The sequence below is a fragment of the Apium graveolens genome, chromosome 5 (assembly GCF_009905375.1).
Source record: "Apium graveolens cultivar Ventura chromosome 5, ASM990537v1, whole genome shotgun sequence".
NCBI classification, from domain to species: Eukaryota; Viridiplantae; Streptophyta; class Magnoliopsida; order Apiales; family Apiaceae; genus Apium; species Apium graveolens.
Window position 1 is genome coordinate 75,715,856 of NC_133651.1, and position 18,638 is coordinate 75,734,493.

Sequence of the window (18,638 nt, forward strand, 5' to 3'; positions counted from 1 at the left end):
AAAGGTAGTGCTTAATTTTCTTCATAAGCAGATATTCACAAGATTTGGGACTCCAAGAGTGATAATCAGTGACGAAGGACCATATTTCTACAATCGCAAGTTCACTGCCATGATGCAAAGATGTAATGTGAATCATCGCATTGCTACAGCCAACCATCCTCAGATTAATGGTCAAGATGAGGTATCTAACAGAGATATCAAGCGTATTCTAGAGAAAGTTATATGTCCATCAAGGATGGATTGGTCTTTGAAGCTGGATGAAGCTGTTTGGGCGTATCGAACAACATACAAGACTCCGCTAGGCATGTCACCGTTTCAATTCGTTTATGGTAAAGGATGTCATTTGCCTGTGGAGCTAGAACACAAAGCATATTGGGCTTTGAAGAAGTTGATCCTTGATATGGATGCAGCTGGAAAGAAAATGATGCTTCAATTAAATGAACTCGACGAGTTTCGACTTCTAGCGTATGAGAACAACAAAATATATAAGGAGAAAGTCAAGAGGTGGAACGATAGGGGTCTAGTGCTCAAATAATTTGTTCCGGGGTAACAAGTTCTTTTTTTCAACTCTTGTCTCCATTTTTTCCTAGAAAGTTGAAGTCAAGATGGTTAGGACCGTTTGTTGTCAGAACTGTGTTTCCACATGAAGCGGTGGAAATTTTTGAGAATGATCCAGGCCAAGCATTTAAGGTGAATGGACAACGTTTGAAGCATTACTATAGGGATACAGCAAACCGTGATGTGATTATTACCATTTTATTGTCAACTTGATCTCAGGAATTTTACGTCAAGCTAACGACATAAACCACGCGCTTTTTGGGAGGCAACCCAAGTTTGTTGTACATTAGTAGATAGAGGAAGAAGACAAAAAGAAGAAAACTCCAAAAAATCAGAAAAATGAAAAAAATGTGTGTCAACTACAGTAGCATTGCGCGCCCGCACTGGGAAGTAGGGCGGCCGTGCTAAAACTTCAATAACTGCGCGCACCCGCGATAGTATGCGGGAGGCCGCGCTGGTTTTCCAGAAGCACAGCGCACCCGCGCTGCCGGCCGCGCTGGCTCCCTGAACTTAAAAAAAATAGAAAAAATGAAAATTCAAAGACAAAATAAACCTCATCCGAATTTTACTCCCTCAACTTCCATATTTCCTTCTCCAAATCAATTCCATTACCCCTATTACTCCCATTATTCCCTTAATTGAATCCCGTTTCTTTTCCAAAACTAATTCCTAATTCCCTATATATACAGTGTTAGTCCCTTAACAATATGACAAGAATTACAGAAGGAGGGTTGAATGGAATTCTTGAAACTTTTTCTTGAAATAAAATGTTCAAACTCGAATATAAATATAAGTGTATTGATTAGCACAATGCGGAATAAAAACTTAAGTGAATCAAAACACAAGTAATTAAAAACAAGAGTTTTTAAAAAAATTCTGGTGGATTTGAATGATTCTACCAGAGATATATAATATATATCGAGAGAACTCTGTGTGCAAGAATGCTCACATCTGCTTAAAAATATAAAATACTGAGAATACAGAGAAATGCTAATAATTCTGCTTACAAATGTTTCTCACTTTTTGTATCTCAGATCTATGTTTCTATTTGCTACTTCTTGGTTTATATATTACCAAGATTACAAAGTCAAAAGACAGGATCATCATAAAAACTATCGAGTCTAACACTTTGCTACTTTGTTCTCTATTACCCAGTTAATAGACTTCCTCATTCCATTTGCATACACTGCGACGCATGTGACTAGTTATCACTGTCAACGGATATTTGAATTCTTTATCCATTAAGTACATGATCATCCGTCGAGTTTATGATCATCCATTGATGGCTTTATTGATTATCCGTTGATAGCTATTTGATCATCCGTCGATGACTTTGTTAATCATCCGTCGGTAGCTATTTTCGTACTTGACTTCAATTCATTTATGCAAAATTACAAGACATCATCTATGTACAATTAATCAACCTATTCTGCATATCTAGTTAAAGTCAACATGACTTATATGCTACTACAGAATCTATACAAAGGTGTATGCAGAAATGTGCCACAGACTCATTATTACATAAGCTACTCACTTGATGGATAATAAGTCATCATCCGTCGGGACTATAATGAGTTATCCGTCGGGACTATAATTCTTATCCGTCGAGTGCTACATTATTTCACTAAGTAAAATCTACTTAGGTGTTTTGTTTATGTAATCATCAAGTACACAACACATGCACAACAATCTCCCCCAATTTAGGTATACTGGAATTGTAGTCATAAATTAAGAGATACTTAATGATAACAAAACACCTAAACATACAACTTTAAAGAAAAGTAGATAATACTGAAAAGTGCTTCAATTAATCAAAATGTACAAAGTTTAGCTCACAGTCATTTTCAAGATGCTCCTCTAGCCTGAGCAGATTAATCTAGTTCCTTGAAGGTCTAGATCTTCTTCCAAGCTTTCTGTTGTTTTCATCAATCTGATTTTGGAGCTGCCTGTGGAATTCCAGTTCATCAGATTCTGAGAGATTTAGATTTCCTTGCATTTCCAAGAGAGTCTCATTGCTAGAGATGCTCAATTGGTCTTCTAATCTGAAGAATCTTCTCACACCTTTGTCATCCATTAATTCCATCAGCCAGTAGGGCCTTAGATGCACTCTTCTCCCTGTGTATGGGATGATTAGAGTTTTTGGGAGTGCATCTTTAGCTCTAACACTCCTTAGTTCTTCAATCTTCTTCAATACTAGTCTTCTTGCAGTGACATTGAACCCAAAGTTCTTCTTGAAGGATGAATAAACTTTAATCAGTTGCTCTGTTGAAGAATCCTGTGAAGTGGCCACTGAATCTCCCTTCCTCCTTCGTACTTGAACACTAACCTTTCAGGTAGGTTCCTGTTTGCATAAATACCTCTTACTTCATCTAGTTCATCCAGATAGAGGTTTAGATCAGAAAATTCTTTAATGTCACACAGGTACAAGTAGTCTCCCTTATTGACTTTGGGCTGAGTTTTAACTACAGATTCGAATTTGAGAGGTGACAGCTTCACTTTCTTGACTGCTCTTGACTTTGTCCTTTTTGGCTTGCTAAGGATTGGTAAATTGAAGTCTGGAACTGGTATATTCTCCCATTCTATTGGCTCATCCTTGGGCACAATAGGTTCACCATGAATATTCCTGTAGGGATCCACCACCCTTAGATCTTCAAATACCACAAAGGGCTTTGTTGCTTGAGTTGTAGCTGGTGTGAATTCCTTAGGAAATTAATCTTCCAATTCCTTGTCAACAATATCCAGTTTCCTTTTAGTTCTTTTAGCCAATTGCTTCTTTCTTGGAGATTTCTTCTGTTCTTCGACTTGCTTCCTTGATTCAGTAGCTTCGGATGATTGAGAGGGAATTTGTTGTGATGAGTTTACAGCATGTAGCTTGGCCAAGATAGCAATCTGCTCTCTCTTTTGTTTAGCCTTTTTAGCATCTAGAGCAGCCTGCTTCAATCTAGCTTATTCTTCTCTCTTTGATTAGGTAAATTGAGGGTGTCCAGCCACCACACAAATTTCTTTCCCATTTCTGAAAATCTTAGCTATGCTCCTTTTAGAAACTGAATCAGCTGGATCTTTATAGAAGACAATTGATCTTCACAGAAGCTTCTTCTCATCAGGCTTGGGTGTCTCATACACAGTGTCCAAGGGGTCCTCTTTCCAGATAGTTCATGCTCATCTCATTCACACTAATTTGCTTGACTTGAGAGTGATGGATGGATGACTTAACTGGCTCCTTGACAAGTTCAAACTTTTTCTGTATCTCCTCATCAATCTTCTCCCAGTTGACCAAACTCAACTTTTCTTTCTCAGCAACTTTCAAGTTGGCTGCTGCTACTTGAATCAGATCTATACCATCTGTGACTGGTGGCTTTGTGATAGTAATTGAAGGCACAATTACTTTACTGATTTGTATCTGAAGCTTCTCCCCCTCACTTGGTCCTTTCTCCCCCTTTTTGTTATCATCAAGTTGAGTTATGGAGGGAGTTTGAGCTGCCACCAATTTTTGAAATAGATTTGTCTATTGGGCTTGATGGAGATGAATGGTAGTCAAAGATGCTTCCATGGCTGACATTCTTGTTTTTAAGGCATCTATCTTGGTTGACAGATCAGAATTTTTACTTAATTGCCTCTTGATGTCAAGCATTGTAGCTTCTGGAAGTTTAGAATCTATCATGTCTGAAATAGCCTTCTTCATCTCCTCAATATCACCCTTCATAGAATCCACATCTCTAGCATGCTGGAGGCCTTGTATTTGCTGAAGTTGCAGGGAGGCAAGATGTGCCTGAAGGAGCTTCTTGGTGCTTGCATTGGTAGTGGTTTGAAGAGCAGTATTTGTCTGATTGATTAACTGGATCAGGATTGTCTTGAAGTAATGCTCATCACAGTTCTTTGAGAATGTCCATGATGGCATACTTGACCTTGAGCTTGAGACTACTTCTCCCCCTATGTCCATTGCTTCATCTTCACTATCCCCACTCCCATCTCCAAAGAAATCAGTTGAACCCCCAGTCTCATAGTCCACATCACCAGCTATAGAGGGCAAAAATGTGATGGCATTCTTAGCCCTTTGCATAGACTGGGTGGTATGCACCAGATTGAGCATCCTTTCTGCATTATCATTGCCCTGTTCAGCTAGAATTTGATAAGCTGGAACATGGTGAGTAAATGCCTCAGCATCAAGAGAAGTAGAATTTATAACAGCTTTAGGATGCTGAGATAGTCCTTCCCTGTCTGCATCCTGGACATTCATTAACTCACTAGAAACAACATCCATCCTTCTTGCTCCAGTACCTGCATTTCTCTCATGTTCTCTCTTTTGTTGCATCAGGGTCTCACCCTGGCTCCCCACCCTCATACCCTCACCTTCACCTACTAAGGTGGGACTCCTCTCACTCTCTTTTTCCAATCCTGAATAAATGGATTGCAGATTTTCACTCATTTCCTCTCCTTTTTCCTGGGAGCAACCCAGACTCTCACTCAAAACACTCTACTCTGTCAATCCTAAAAGTGATTGTACAACCACTAGATCTTCTGTACTTGAAATAATTGAAGTTTGAAGCTGTACACAGATACCCGACGGATGAGTGATATCCATCGAGTGAGTGGTTTTGCTATCCGACGGATAACTGCTGTTAGGCTTATCCGTTGGGATACAATCACTACTCGACAGATGAGCAATATCCGTCGAGAGAGTAGAAATGAATGAGGTGGGAATAGAAACTATTGTTGACTCTGTGCTGATTGAAGATATTTTAGGCACAGATGACACAACAGTTCATGTTAGTCCCTTAACAATATAGCAAGAATTACAAAAGGGGGGTTGAATGGAATTCTTGAACCTTTTTCTTAAAATAAAAATGTTCAAACTCGAATACAAATATAAGTGTTTTGATTAGCACAATGCGGAATAAAAACTTAAGTGAATCAAAACATAAGTAATTAAAAGCAAGAGTCTTTAAAAACTTTCTGGTGGATTTAAATAATTTCACCAGAGATATATATTATATCGAGAGAACTCTGTGTGTAAGAATGCTCACAGCTGCTTACAAATTTGAACTACTGAGAATACAGAGAAATGCTAATAATTCTGCTTACAAATGTTTCTCACTTTTTGTATCTCAGATTTTAGTTTCTATTTGCTACTTCTTGGTTTATATATTACCAAGATTACAAAGTCAAAAGATAGAATCATTATAAAAACTATCAGTTTTAATGCTTTGTTACTTTGTTCTCTATTACCCAGTTAATAGGCTTCCTCATTCCATTTTCATACATCCCGATGCATGTGACCAGTTGTCACTATCAACTGATGTTTGAATTCTTTATCCGTTGGGTTCATGATCATCCATCGGATTGTTGATCATCCGTCGGGTTGTTGATCATCCGTCGGGTGCTTTGTAGTTTATCCGTCGGGTAGCAATCAGGCACTTGACTTCATTTCACTTATGTAGAATTACAAGACATCATCTATGTACAATTAATCAACCAATTCTGCATATCTAGTTAAAGTCCACATGACTTATATGCTACTACAGACTCTATACAAAGGTGTATGCAGAAATGTGCTACAGACTCATTATTACATAAGCTACTCACTCGATGGATAATAAATCATTATCCGTCGGAACTATAGATTTATCCGTCGGGACTAAAATTCTTATCCGTCGAGTGCTACTTTATTTCAAGTACACAACATATGCACAACAATCTCCCCCAATTTATGTCTACTGGAATTGTAGCCATAAATTAAGAGATACTTGATGATAACAAAACATCCTAAATATACAGCTTTAAAGAAAAGTAGATAATATTGAAAGTGCTTCAATTAATCAAAATGTACAAAGTTTGGCTCACAGTCATTTTCAAGATGCTCCTCTAGCCTGAGCAGATTTATCTAGTTCCTTGAAGGTCTGGATCTTCTTCCAAGCTTTCTGTTGTTTTCATCAATCTGATTTTGGAGCTGCGTGTGGAATTTCCGTTCATCAGATTCTGAGAGATTTAGCTTTTCTTGCATTTCCAAGAGAGTCTTATTGCTGGAGATGCTCAGTTGGTCTTCTAATCTGAAGAATCTACTCACACCTTTATCATCTATGAACTCCATCAGCCAGTAGGGCCTTAGATGCACCCTTCTCCCTGTGTATGGGATGATTAGAGTCTTTGGGAGTGCATCTTTAGCTCTAACACTCCTTAGTTCTTCAATCTTCTTCAATACTAGTCTTCTTGCAGTGACATTGAACCCAAAGTTCTTCTTGAAGGATGAATAAACTTTAATCAGTACAGCTTGGCTCTCTTGAAGAATCCAATGAAGTGGCCACTGAATCTCCTTTCCTCCTTTGTACTTGAACACTAACCTTTCAAGTAGGTTTCTGTATGCATCAATCCCCCTCACTTCATCTAGTTCATCCAGATAGAGGTTTAGATCATAAAATTGTTTGATGTCACAGAAGTACAAGTAGTCTCCCTTATTGACTTTGTGCTGAGATTTGACTACAGATTTGGATTTAAGGGGTGACAGCTTCACTTTCTTGACTACCCTTGACTTTGTCCTTTTTGTCTTGCTAAGGATTGGTAGTCTGAAGTCAGGAATTGGTATATTATCCCATTCTATTGGCTCATCCTTGGGCATAATAGGTTCACCATGAATATTCCTGTAGGGATCTACCACCCTTATATCTTCAAATACCACAGAGGGCTTTGATGCTTGAGTTGTAGCTGGTATGGGTTTCTTAGGAAATTGATCCCCCAATTCCTTGTCAGCAATATCCAGCTTCCTTTTTGTTCTTTTAGCCAATTCTTTCTTCCTTGGAGATTTCTTCTGTTCTTCAACTCGCTCCCTTGATTCAGTAGCTTCAGATGGTTGAGAGGGAATTTGTTGGGATGAACTCACAGCCTGTAGCTTGGCTAAGATAACAATCTGCTCTTTCTTTTGTTTAGCCTTCTTTGCATCTAGAATAGCTTGCTTCTTTTCCTGCTTCAATCTGGCTTTTTCTTCTCTCTTTGCTTGAGCAAATTGAGGATGTCCAGCTACCACATAAATTTCCTTTCCATTTCTGAATATCTTAGCAATTCTCCTTTTTGAAGCTGAATCAGTTGGATCTTTGTAGAAAATAATTGATCTTGACAGAAGCTTCTTCTCATCAGGCTTGGGTGTCTCATACACAGTATCCAAGGGGTTCTTCAGGGATGATTTTGAATAGTTTGCCCTTGGTTTAAGAATCATTTCAGCCTTTGGAGACTTGATGCAGGAAGATTGTCCTCTTTCCAGATAGTTCATGCTCATCTCATTCACACTGATTTGCTTGACTTGAGAGTGATGGATGGCTGACTTAACTGGCTCCTTGACAAGTTGGAACTTCTCCTGTATCTCCTCATCAATCTTCTCCCAGTTGATCAAACTCAACTTTTCTTTCTCAGCACCTTTCAAGTTTGTTGCTGCTGCTTGAATCAGATCTATACCATCTGCAACTGGTGGCTTTGAGACAGTAATTGATGGCACAATTACCTTAGTTATTTGTATCTGAAGCTTTTGCCCCTCACTTGGTCCTTTCTCCCCCTTTTTGTTATCATCAAGTTGAGGAGTCGGGCCTTGTGCTTTAGCCAGTTGCATGAGAAGATTGGTCTGAGACTGTTAATTTTGAAGAATGGTGGCCACAGAATTTTCAATAACTTGAACTCTATCTTCCAACTTGGCCAGCTTCTTTTCAGCATCTGATTCTCTTCTCAGTCTCAGTAATAGATCATGCATGGTACCATATGGCATGACTGAATCCAGCTTCTCAGAGTTGTACGTCTTGAAGTCAGCTATATCATTTTTGAGTTCATCTACACTCAGATTCTGTCTTAATTGCTGTAGCTTTATTAGATGTAGAGAATCTAGGTGAGCTTGAAGAATAGCCTTGGTACCAGCATTTGAGCTCCTCTAAATGGCCTTTTGGATAGTCATGATTTGTTTGACCAATGATACGTTAAATTATCCTGGTGTAGACTCCTTTGTCAAGGCCCATTCAGATAAATCTGGAATAGAACTTGGGCCTTCATCTCCCCCTAAGTTCATGCTTCCATCAAATGAAATAGACTCATCATCATTAGAATGTACTCCAAATTCCTCAGATGGCTCACCAGCTATAAGAGGCATTAAATTGACAGCAGCTTTATCCCTTTGTAGAGATTCTGAAGTATGCACCAGATTCAAAGTCTTTTCTGCCTCTTCATTGCCTTGAGCAGCCAACAATTGATAGGCTGACACAGGATGAGTAAAAGTGTCAGCATCCAAGGAAATGTTATCAATTACAGCTTTGTAATGTTGCTGAAATTGTCTTTCCTTTTCAGCATCATCCACAATCATTAACTCATGAACAATGGCTGAATCCACCCTTATATCCTCTGTACCTACTTTTCTCTCATATCCTCTCTTTTGTTTTATCAGGGTCTCACCCTGTCTCCCCACCCTCACCTTCACCTACTAAGGTGGGACTCCTCTCACTCCCTTTTGCCAATCCTGAATAAATGGATTGCTGATTTTCACTCATTTCCTCTCCTTTTTCCTGGGAGCAACCCAGACTCTCACTCATAGCACTCTGCTTTCTCAATCCTAGGAGTGACTGTACAACCACTAGATCTTCTGCACTTGAAATAATTGAAGTTTGAAGTTGTGCAGAGATACTCGATGGATGAGTGATATCCATCGAGTGAGTGGTAGTGTTATCCGACGGATAACTGCTGTTAGGCTTATCCATCGGGATACAATCACTACTCGACGGATGAGCAATATCCGTCGAGAGAGTAGAAATGAATGAGTTGGAAAGAGAAACTATTGTTGACTCTGTGCTGATTGAAGATATTTTGGGCACAGATGTCACAATAGTTTCTGAAAGAATTGGCAAGTGAGCCAACAAATCATCTAACTGATGATGCTCACTTGTACTAGATTTTGGCTTCCCCAACAGAGTTAAAGAAGGGGAATCAGGAATTGATGTGTTTATCATATCCACATCTAGAGAGTTTGTTGGTGAGTATGGTGTATGAGGTGTTTCTATAACTAGAGATTTTGGCTGTGACTCCACATTTATTGGAGCCACATCAAACTGAATTTGAGAGATTGCAGGGACTGTGTCTTTAGCACCAGTTTGCACTGTGTGTGCCCTGCGTATCCCCAGAGGTTTTAGATTTCTTCTTTCTTGTATAAGTTTGGGGTGAGCTTGTGTCCCTAACCCTTTTGGCCTGTGCTCTTGGCTGAGAGCTTTGTTCAATAACTACATCCTTTTGGGAGGATGCAGCTAGAAGTGAGCTTTTGTCCTTTTTAAGCACTGTAGTTTGTTGGGAAACTGCAGTGTGGCTAGGCTGGGATTCACTCAACTCTCCAACCTTATTCTTGGGGTTTCTTTGATGTGCACCCCTTTCCTCACCTGACTTTCCCTCCTGCACACTCCCCTATTTTGCTTTTGTGGATTTTTCAACTGGCATCTTTTGAGAGATACCAGAGGGGGTTTTCTTTGATTTAGATTTGGAAATAGTAGTAGGTTTGGAGGCTTTGGTAGGCAACTGTTTGGTCATTGACACAGTTGTCATAGCTACTCCTGAATTCAAAGAAATAGTGGAGGTTGGAATAGTTGTAGGGATGGATGAACTTACCTCACTTACCTGAGGTGCCTGCATTATAGGAAAGTAGAACATTGGCACATCCTTGTGATGATTGGCCTTGTTCAAATCTGCAATGATCCTCCTCTCTTGAACCCAACAATCCAGTTTGTTGTTAGGGTTCTCAAGAACTCTTTTTGCACAGAGGTGGTTAGCCAATAACATAAAAAATCTGGCATAATAAACATTCTTCCCTTTTTTATTTAACTCTCCTAATTTATAACCTAACTCAAACAAGATAAGGTCACTGAAGTTATAAAATTTATCTGTAACTAGCATGTATAGCATGTTAAGCATGGAAATGTTCACTGAATCAAAATTACTGATTTTTCCAGAGAAAACTTTTGTAACTACATCACACATGAAACTCCATTCCTTCCTAAGACCCATTCTCCTAATATCACTCATTTTAGAAGTGGAAAGTGCATAGTGAATGGAATTAAGCATATTGATTATATCAGTGTCAGTGTGTGGTGAAGTCACATTGTTATCAGGTATTTTGAAACATGCTTTTATCACATCACTATTGATACAGAATTCTTTACCTTTAATGGTTAGAGTGATGGTCTTATCTGTAGAGTTGTAGGTAACAGTGGTCCACATCTCTTCAACAACTTCACAGAAGATTGTGGGTGATTCTAGCATGGCGTAATTGAGCTTGCAATTCTTCACAAAGTCCATCATCTTGTGGTAGTCCTCTGATTGCTGAATACCCTTATTGACCAATGCAGTGAAATTGTTCTTCTCATAAATGAACCCAGTTTGAGACATAATCTTTACTACATGTGTCATTGTTAGAGAATAAAAGCTTGAAGAGAAGGAGAGTGTTTGCTTGAGAGAGAATGAAATTAGAGCAGTTGAATTTGAGAATGATAAAAGAAAACAATTGCAATGAAATAAGCTTTTATACTATCTCAAAAATAACTGATCAAAATAATAAAGTAAAGTAAATTAACCAATAGAAAATTGCCTAAAATAGCCATTTAAAAATAAACTGTAAAAATTCCACCCATTATACGTCGTGTAATGCTTACAAACTGTAAGTATACTCGATGGATAATGTATAGGGAATTAACGGCTGAGATAAGACACTTCGACGGATGAGGATAAACTGTTATCCGTCGAGTTTTAAAAGATTCCAGAAAAGTAATTGATTTTCATTAGCAAATAGTATATCGACGGATGACTAAACTCGATGGATAAGGGTCATCCGTCGAGATGTAAATTTTGACTTAGCCAATATTTCATCCAAGACTGAAAAATCAATTAAATTTCTGGCTGCATAACAATTTGCAAAATAACTCAGATAAATCTAAGAAAAATTAAGCATACCTAACTCACTTACCAGCCTTAAAAAGGTGGATTCATCCAGTGGCTTGGTAAAGATATCTGCAAGTTGCTTCTCACTTGGAACAAAAGGTAGTTCCACAGTACCATTCATTACATGTTCCCTTATGAAATGGTACTTGATATCTTTGTGCTTTGTCCTTGAATGTTGCACTGGATTTTCAGTGATGGCAATTGCACTTGTGTTATCACAGAAAATAGGAATTCTCTCAACTTGCAAACCATAGTCTAGCAATTGATTTTTCATCCATAAAATCTGTGCACAGCAACTGCCAGCAGCAATATATTTAGCTTCAACTATAGAAGTAGAAACTGAATTTTGCTTTTTACTGAACCAGGACACAAGCTTGTTTCCTAGGAATTGACAGGTTCATGTTATACTCTTTCTATCAATTCTATAACCTGCATAATCTGCATCTGAATAACCAGTTAGGTCAAAACCAGAATCTCTAGGGTACCAAATGCCAAGGTTTGGTGTTCCCTTGAGATATCTGAAAATTCTCTTAATAGCTATCAAGTGAGATTCTCTAGGATCAGCCTGAAATCTAGCACATAAAAATGTAGCAAACATTATATCTGGCCTACTAGCTGTTAAGTACAAAAGTGAGCCAACCATGCCTCTATAACTTGAAATATCCACAGACTTTTCAGTAGTGTTTAATTCAAGCTTAGTTGCAGTGGCCATGAGAGTTTTTGCAGATGTGCAATCCATTAGATCAAACGTCTTTAAAAGTTCAAAAATATAATTAGTTTGACTAATGAATATTCCATCACTAACTTGTTTAACTTGTAAACCAAGAAAGTAAGTTAGTTCTCCCATCATACTCATTTCATACTTACTTTGCATCAATTTGGCAAACTTTTTGCAAAGTTTCTCATCTGTAGAGCCAAAAATAATATCATCTACATAAATTTAAACAAGTATACTAGAGCCATTAACATTTCTGAAAAATAAAGTTTTATCTACAGTACCTCTTGTGAAGTGATTTCCCAAAAGGAACTTTGATAAAGTGTCATACCCGGCGCTAGGTGCTTGCTTCAGTCCATAAAGTGCTTTCAGAAGATAATAGACATACTCTGGAAAATTTGGATCTTCAAAACCAGGAGGTTGACTGATTATAATTTTTCCTCCAAATCTCCATTCAGAAAGGCACTTTTGAAATCCATTTGATAGACCTTGAAATTGGCATGGGCTGCATAGGCTAAGAAGATTCTGATGGCTTCAAGTCTTGTAACAAGAGCAAATGTTTCATCAAAATCAATTCCTTCTTGCTGATAATAGCCCTTAGCAACCAATATAGCTTTATTCCTGACTACTATGCCATTTTCATCCATCTTGTTTCTGAATACCCACTTGGTGTCTATTGAATTCTTTCCTTTAGGCTTGGATACCAGCTTCCATACATTATTCCTTTCAAATTGGTTTAGCTCCTCCTGCATAGCTAAAATCTAATCAGGATCCAACAAAGCTTCCTCTACCTTCTTTGGTTCTTCCTTGGAAAGAAAGCTGTTGTATAGACATTCTTCCTGAGTTGCTCTTCTTGTTCGAACTCTAGAAGAAACATCACCAATGATAAGCTCAAAGGGGTGATCTTTTGTCCATTTCCTTTGTTAAGGTAGATTAGCTCTAGATGAAGAGACCTCATAGTTGTCTTGATGTGTGATTGAATTTTGATTGCTAGAAACTCCCCCTGAGTTTGTGGATCTTTGATTTGAGAAAGGGGAACTTTCTATAGGTGATCTATCTTGACCTCCTGCTCCTTTTGATAACCCGACGGATGGTGAATTTTGAGTACTGACGGATGAGGCAAGTTATCTCCCGACTGATAACGCAGATTGCCTTCCGACGGATGAAGCATTATGAAACTCGACAGATGTTGAGTTTTGTGCTTCATTGGTAGTAGATTTGTCTGCATTATCCTTAGACATTGTTTCTTGATCACTTTCATCATCACTGTCATCACTAACCATCTCCACATTGTCGAATTTGAGGCTCTCATAGTAATCTTCATCTTTCAGTCCTTCAATCTTTTTATCATCAAACACAACATGTATAGATTCCACAACAATGTTGGTTCTTAGATTGTAGACTCTATATGCTTTACCAACAGCATATCCAACAAAAAATCCTTCATCTACTTTTACATCAAACTTCCCATTTTGATCAGTTTGATTTCTCAGGATATAGCATTTGCAGCCAAAGACATGAAGAAAGTTTAGAGTTGGCTTCTTGTTCTTGAACAATTGATAGAGAGTCATGCATCTTGCTTGATTAACCAGAGAAATGTTCTGAGTGTAGCATGCGGTATTTATAGCTTTAGCCGAGAAATATGTTGGTAGTTTAGATTCTTCAAGCATTGTTCTTACAGTTTCAATAAGTGATCTGTTCTTCCTTTCCACTACTCTATTATGTTGTGGAGTCCTTGCTGCTGAAAACTCATGCAGAATCCCATTTTCCTCACAAAATGCTCTCATGACAGAATTCTAGAACTCAGTTCCATTGTCACTCTTGATTCTTCTAACTTTGAAATCAGGGTGATTGTTGACTTGCCTTATGTGATTGATGATGATTTCACTAGCCTCATTTTTAGACTTTAGGAAATATGTCCAAGAGAACTTTGAGAAATCATCTACAATTACTAGGCAAAATCTTTTCCTTGAGATTGACAATACATTGACTGGTCCAAACAAATCCATGTGAAGCAGTTGCAAAGGCTTTTCAATTGTTGAATCAAGTTTCTTCCTGAATGATGCTTTGATCTGCTTCCCTTTTTGGCAGGCATCACACAGTCCATCCTTTGAAAACTCCACTAGAGGAATGCCTCTTACCAGTTCTTTCTTTACCAACTCATTCATGGTCTTGAAGTTTAAATGGGATAGCTTCTTGTGCCATAGCCAACTTTCATCCTGACTTACTTTACTGAGAAGACAAGTTACAGATTCTGCTTTAGTTGAGTTGAAATCAGCTAGGTACACATTTCCTCTTATCATACCAGTGAGAACCACTTTGTTGCTTCTTTTATTTGTCACACCCCCAACTTGACCAACAATTTAAATATAACTATTACAACATTTTAAAAATAAGTAAACATAACCAAATCCAAGATCTTACAGTTTAGGGTTTGGAACAGCCCAACACTACCATCTATTACAACTGATTTTAATATCGAATCCTCACACAAAACTACTATCTCTTATTCTACCTGAGCTCGAACATAAGCATCAGCATCACAGGTCTTACGGGCGGTCTGCTTGAATCTAACCATAGCTGCTAGCTGTAATATCAGGGTAAAGCAAGGAGTGAGCCAAATGCTCAACAAGTGCTAAACAATGCGATACAAAACATAAATCGAGATATATATTAAAGAATGACAATGTGAAGACATAACCAATAACAACAAGAGATAAAACTTTGGGTGATGGCATCATTTGCTTATATCAAAACATTTTCATAATCATATCTTAATCAAAAGCATTTTATGATGCTACGGATTACAGCTGGTGATCAGCCGCGAAGTAATCCCGAACCTCGCTAGGTTCTAAAACATTAATGGGATCCCTAGGCAACTTTTAAGCCTATTATAAGTGTGGAAATGACTCGCGTCTCAGTCCAGATCCACTATTCAAAGAAAACATTTATCCCCCTTTGGGACTGAAAATCCACATTTTATTTATTTCAAAAACTGATGCCGATTTATGACAAAATAAACATTTTTATCAAGGGATTATAGATCAACTTGAAATACTGGAAATATGATACTAAATCTAGGGCCATGATCCACTAATCTTTACTCTAGTAGGGTAACTGAAAGGTTTTCATATATAAAAACTTGGACAAGGAATTTTAGTAAGGCTATTGGATATTATGAAAGAGTAATATCAAACTAGGCTATAAGCAATGGTTTTCGATAAGGTACAAGTGCTAGAACATCAAGAAGACAAGTTTCATGAATACTAAGGGTGTTAGGGTATGAAAAAATGATCTTTAGCTCAAGGTATATCAGGATTGTCAAACTTTAGGGTAAGAAAGAGGGGTATGAAGATTTAAGGTAAGGATATGGTTATCAAAAAATCATGAACGACTTTAAGAAATGATTGGCTTTTAGGTATCAAGGTAAAGTTTCTATAGAGGTTCAAGCATCAGGGTGAGATATCAATACTTAGGAATCATTAGCATGTTAATCAAGAGGATCGACCAAGTGTTGTAACAACTCTTTATTTTAATCATGGCATTCAAATTACTTTAACATATTATCATGATAAGACTTTTGAACTACTTGCAATACGTACTCGAGGATTCATGGTATTTCTATAGGATTCAAAGATAAACATAAGATATGCTTGATTCAAATATATCAAAATGACTCAGGATAGTTGCATCAATATATATGAACTATTTGTAGTGAATACGAAAGACAAGTTGAATCACTTGCCTTGAGAAAGGCTGGTCTGGTCTGACTGGTAGGAGCAACTGGAAGCTTCACTCGACCTTTATGGCAAGTTTACCCTCGTCTCGAGATCCTACATAAATAATAATAATCCTCATTATAATATATTCTCACCAACTTAACCTATTTACAACCCGAATTTAAACACGAATGGCACGTAGGCCTATATGCACTTAATTTATATTCATCTTTAAAATATAATTGCACACAAAGCCACATATACTCACATATCATATTTTAATACCAAATAATACCACATACACCATAATGCAACACTAGGCTTGGATGATCTCGACTCACAACTTAAGTCACTTAGTCACTATACTAGACAAAGTCTCCAAATTTTGGCTTCCTAACTCGATGTGCCTTTACTAAACTATTCAAGACCTACTGACCCTCACTTGGGCCTTCTGCTCTACTGACTTTATACTATCTTACAACCATGGTGGTCCACCTAAATCTCACTCCTAATTGTTCTAAAACTATGTGATAAGTGAAAGTGCTCACTGGTGTAAATTTCAGAATGATATCTATGGTTTCTTGAGTGCATTAGACACCCTTAAACTACAAGTTTTCCTCCAAAACTCTTACACAAGACTCTTCTGATCTTAGGGCATCTCCCAAACTTGATGTGGCTCAAGGGCCTGGCTTGGGCCTCCTTGGGCCTAAGCTTAAAGTCCATGGTTCCCTTGTTTTTCTGGGCAGAAAACACCCTGACTTAAATTAACTTGTGACACATGGTTCTAACTCATATCCTATGAACTATGGTTGGAAAAACTTCTCTGACACTCCCTCTAACTAAGTCCCAACAGGGCCTAATGAGGGCCTACCCATGACATGGTCAAATCTCCCCATTTCTAAGTTGCAACAAAACTGTCCCCTGCTGGACAGATTTTGTTATTCTACTTGTGCACCTAACCAAACCACATACAAACCTCCAACCAACTCCTAAAACCTTTTATATACTCCTAATACTAACTTCTGGTGGCCTGGGCCTCAAAGTGCACATCAATGACATGGTCAAAACTCACTTTAAACCTCAGGGTACTAAACTGATTTTCTGCAGAAACTATGACTCTCCCTTCTCCAAGGTTTTTACTTGACAACTCAACCACCAACAACCCAAATACCCAAACCAAGACTTAAACATGGTGATCTACTGAACTAACTTTCTTACACTCAAAATAATCTTGGTGGAGATCATCCTTACCTAAGGTGCAACATGGCAAAACAAAGGAAATCACATTTCATAATTTACAAGTTATCAAGTTTTTAAAAATAACAAGTTATGTATTTTTATAAAATATATACACGAATTATTACCATACATCAAGGAGCACTAATCAAGGTTAACACCTTATCCTTACTGAAATTAAAGCTTACTAACAAAATATTTCCAAATGATCAAAATCTTCTAACATTCTAAGAGAAATCCACATGCATGCATAACTTTGAGTTTTACAAACCAAAACAAAATATTTTTTAAATATATTCTATCATGGAATTGACATGCAAGCCTAGCATAAGCTATATCTAGATGATCACTTAGCATGCAAAGAGTTTCATCAAGTTTTCACTACAAAATTCATGCCATTACCACAAAAACATACAAGAATTAAACAAAGCAACAAGTATGATCTCAAGGACCATTCATTCGGCTCCCTTAAGGTCATGGCCGAATGAAATGGAAGGGAAATGGCCATTCAACATCAAGAGTTTCTTCCTCAAGACTTGGCATTTAACCATTCCTTGTAGTCCTCTCAAAAACAACCTTAAATCCATAAGAATCAAGATTGTACTTTGAGTTCCAACTAAAACCTTGACATGCAACCTTAAAACTTAAACTTTTTACTCAAAACTCTTTGAAATATATATGGACAACATGTAGGGAGTAAGATTACTTGAATATAAGATGGATGTTTGATTGAAAGAATGGAGAAAAGAAAGGGGATGGGGGCTTCGGCTATGGTGATTGCCGAGAGGGAGAAGAAGTCGAGAGGTGAGGGAGGAGGGAGGGAGGAGAGAGTGAGGGTGGAGTGTGGAGTGGGGTGAATGATCACAACACTTTGCACTTTGGGTTTTTATGATTTTGATTGATTGAAATAAGTGAGTGGAAATGAGAATTGACAAGATTAACCTTCCAACATACTAAGACCATTTTGCATGCAAGGACAAAGGAGTAATTTGGTTAGCAAGATGAGAGTTAGTGGGGTTGTAATTGTCCTTTTTAGCCCTTTAGTTGAATAGAAGAGAGTTTACATGCAAGGATATTCATGTAATTTGATAATTATCAAGCAACAATTTTTCAAAGATTTATTTTTATATAATAAAATAAAAGTTCGAAAATTATAAAATTTATACCATAAAATAATTTGGATTTTTAGAAATTTTATAAAACCACTTTCAAAATTCGTGAACAAAGTATCTTTTAAAAGAAAATTTCTCCAAGGCTTAGTATATTCCTTATAAATCAAAAATAAAGGAAATAATTAAACTTTTACTTTGAAAAAAATCATGTACTATACTTAAAAAATTTATAATGCAGAAATTCTCACTAACACAAACGCGCAATCATTGAACATATTTACTTTCGTCATTAATATTATATCAAAACCACAAATAATATTACACGAAAAATGCCGGTCATAACATCCTCTCCTC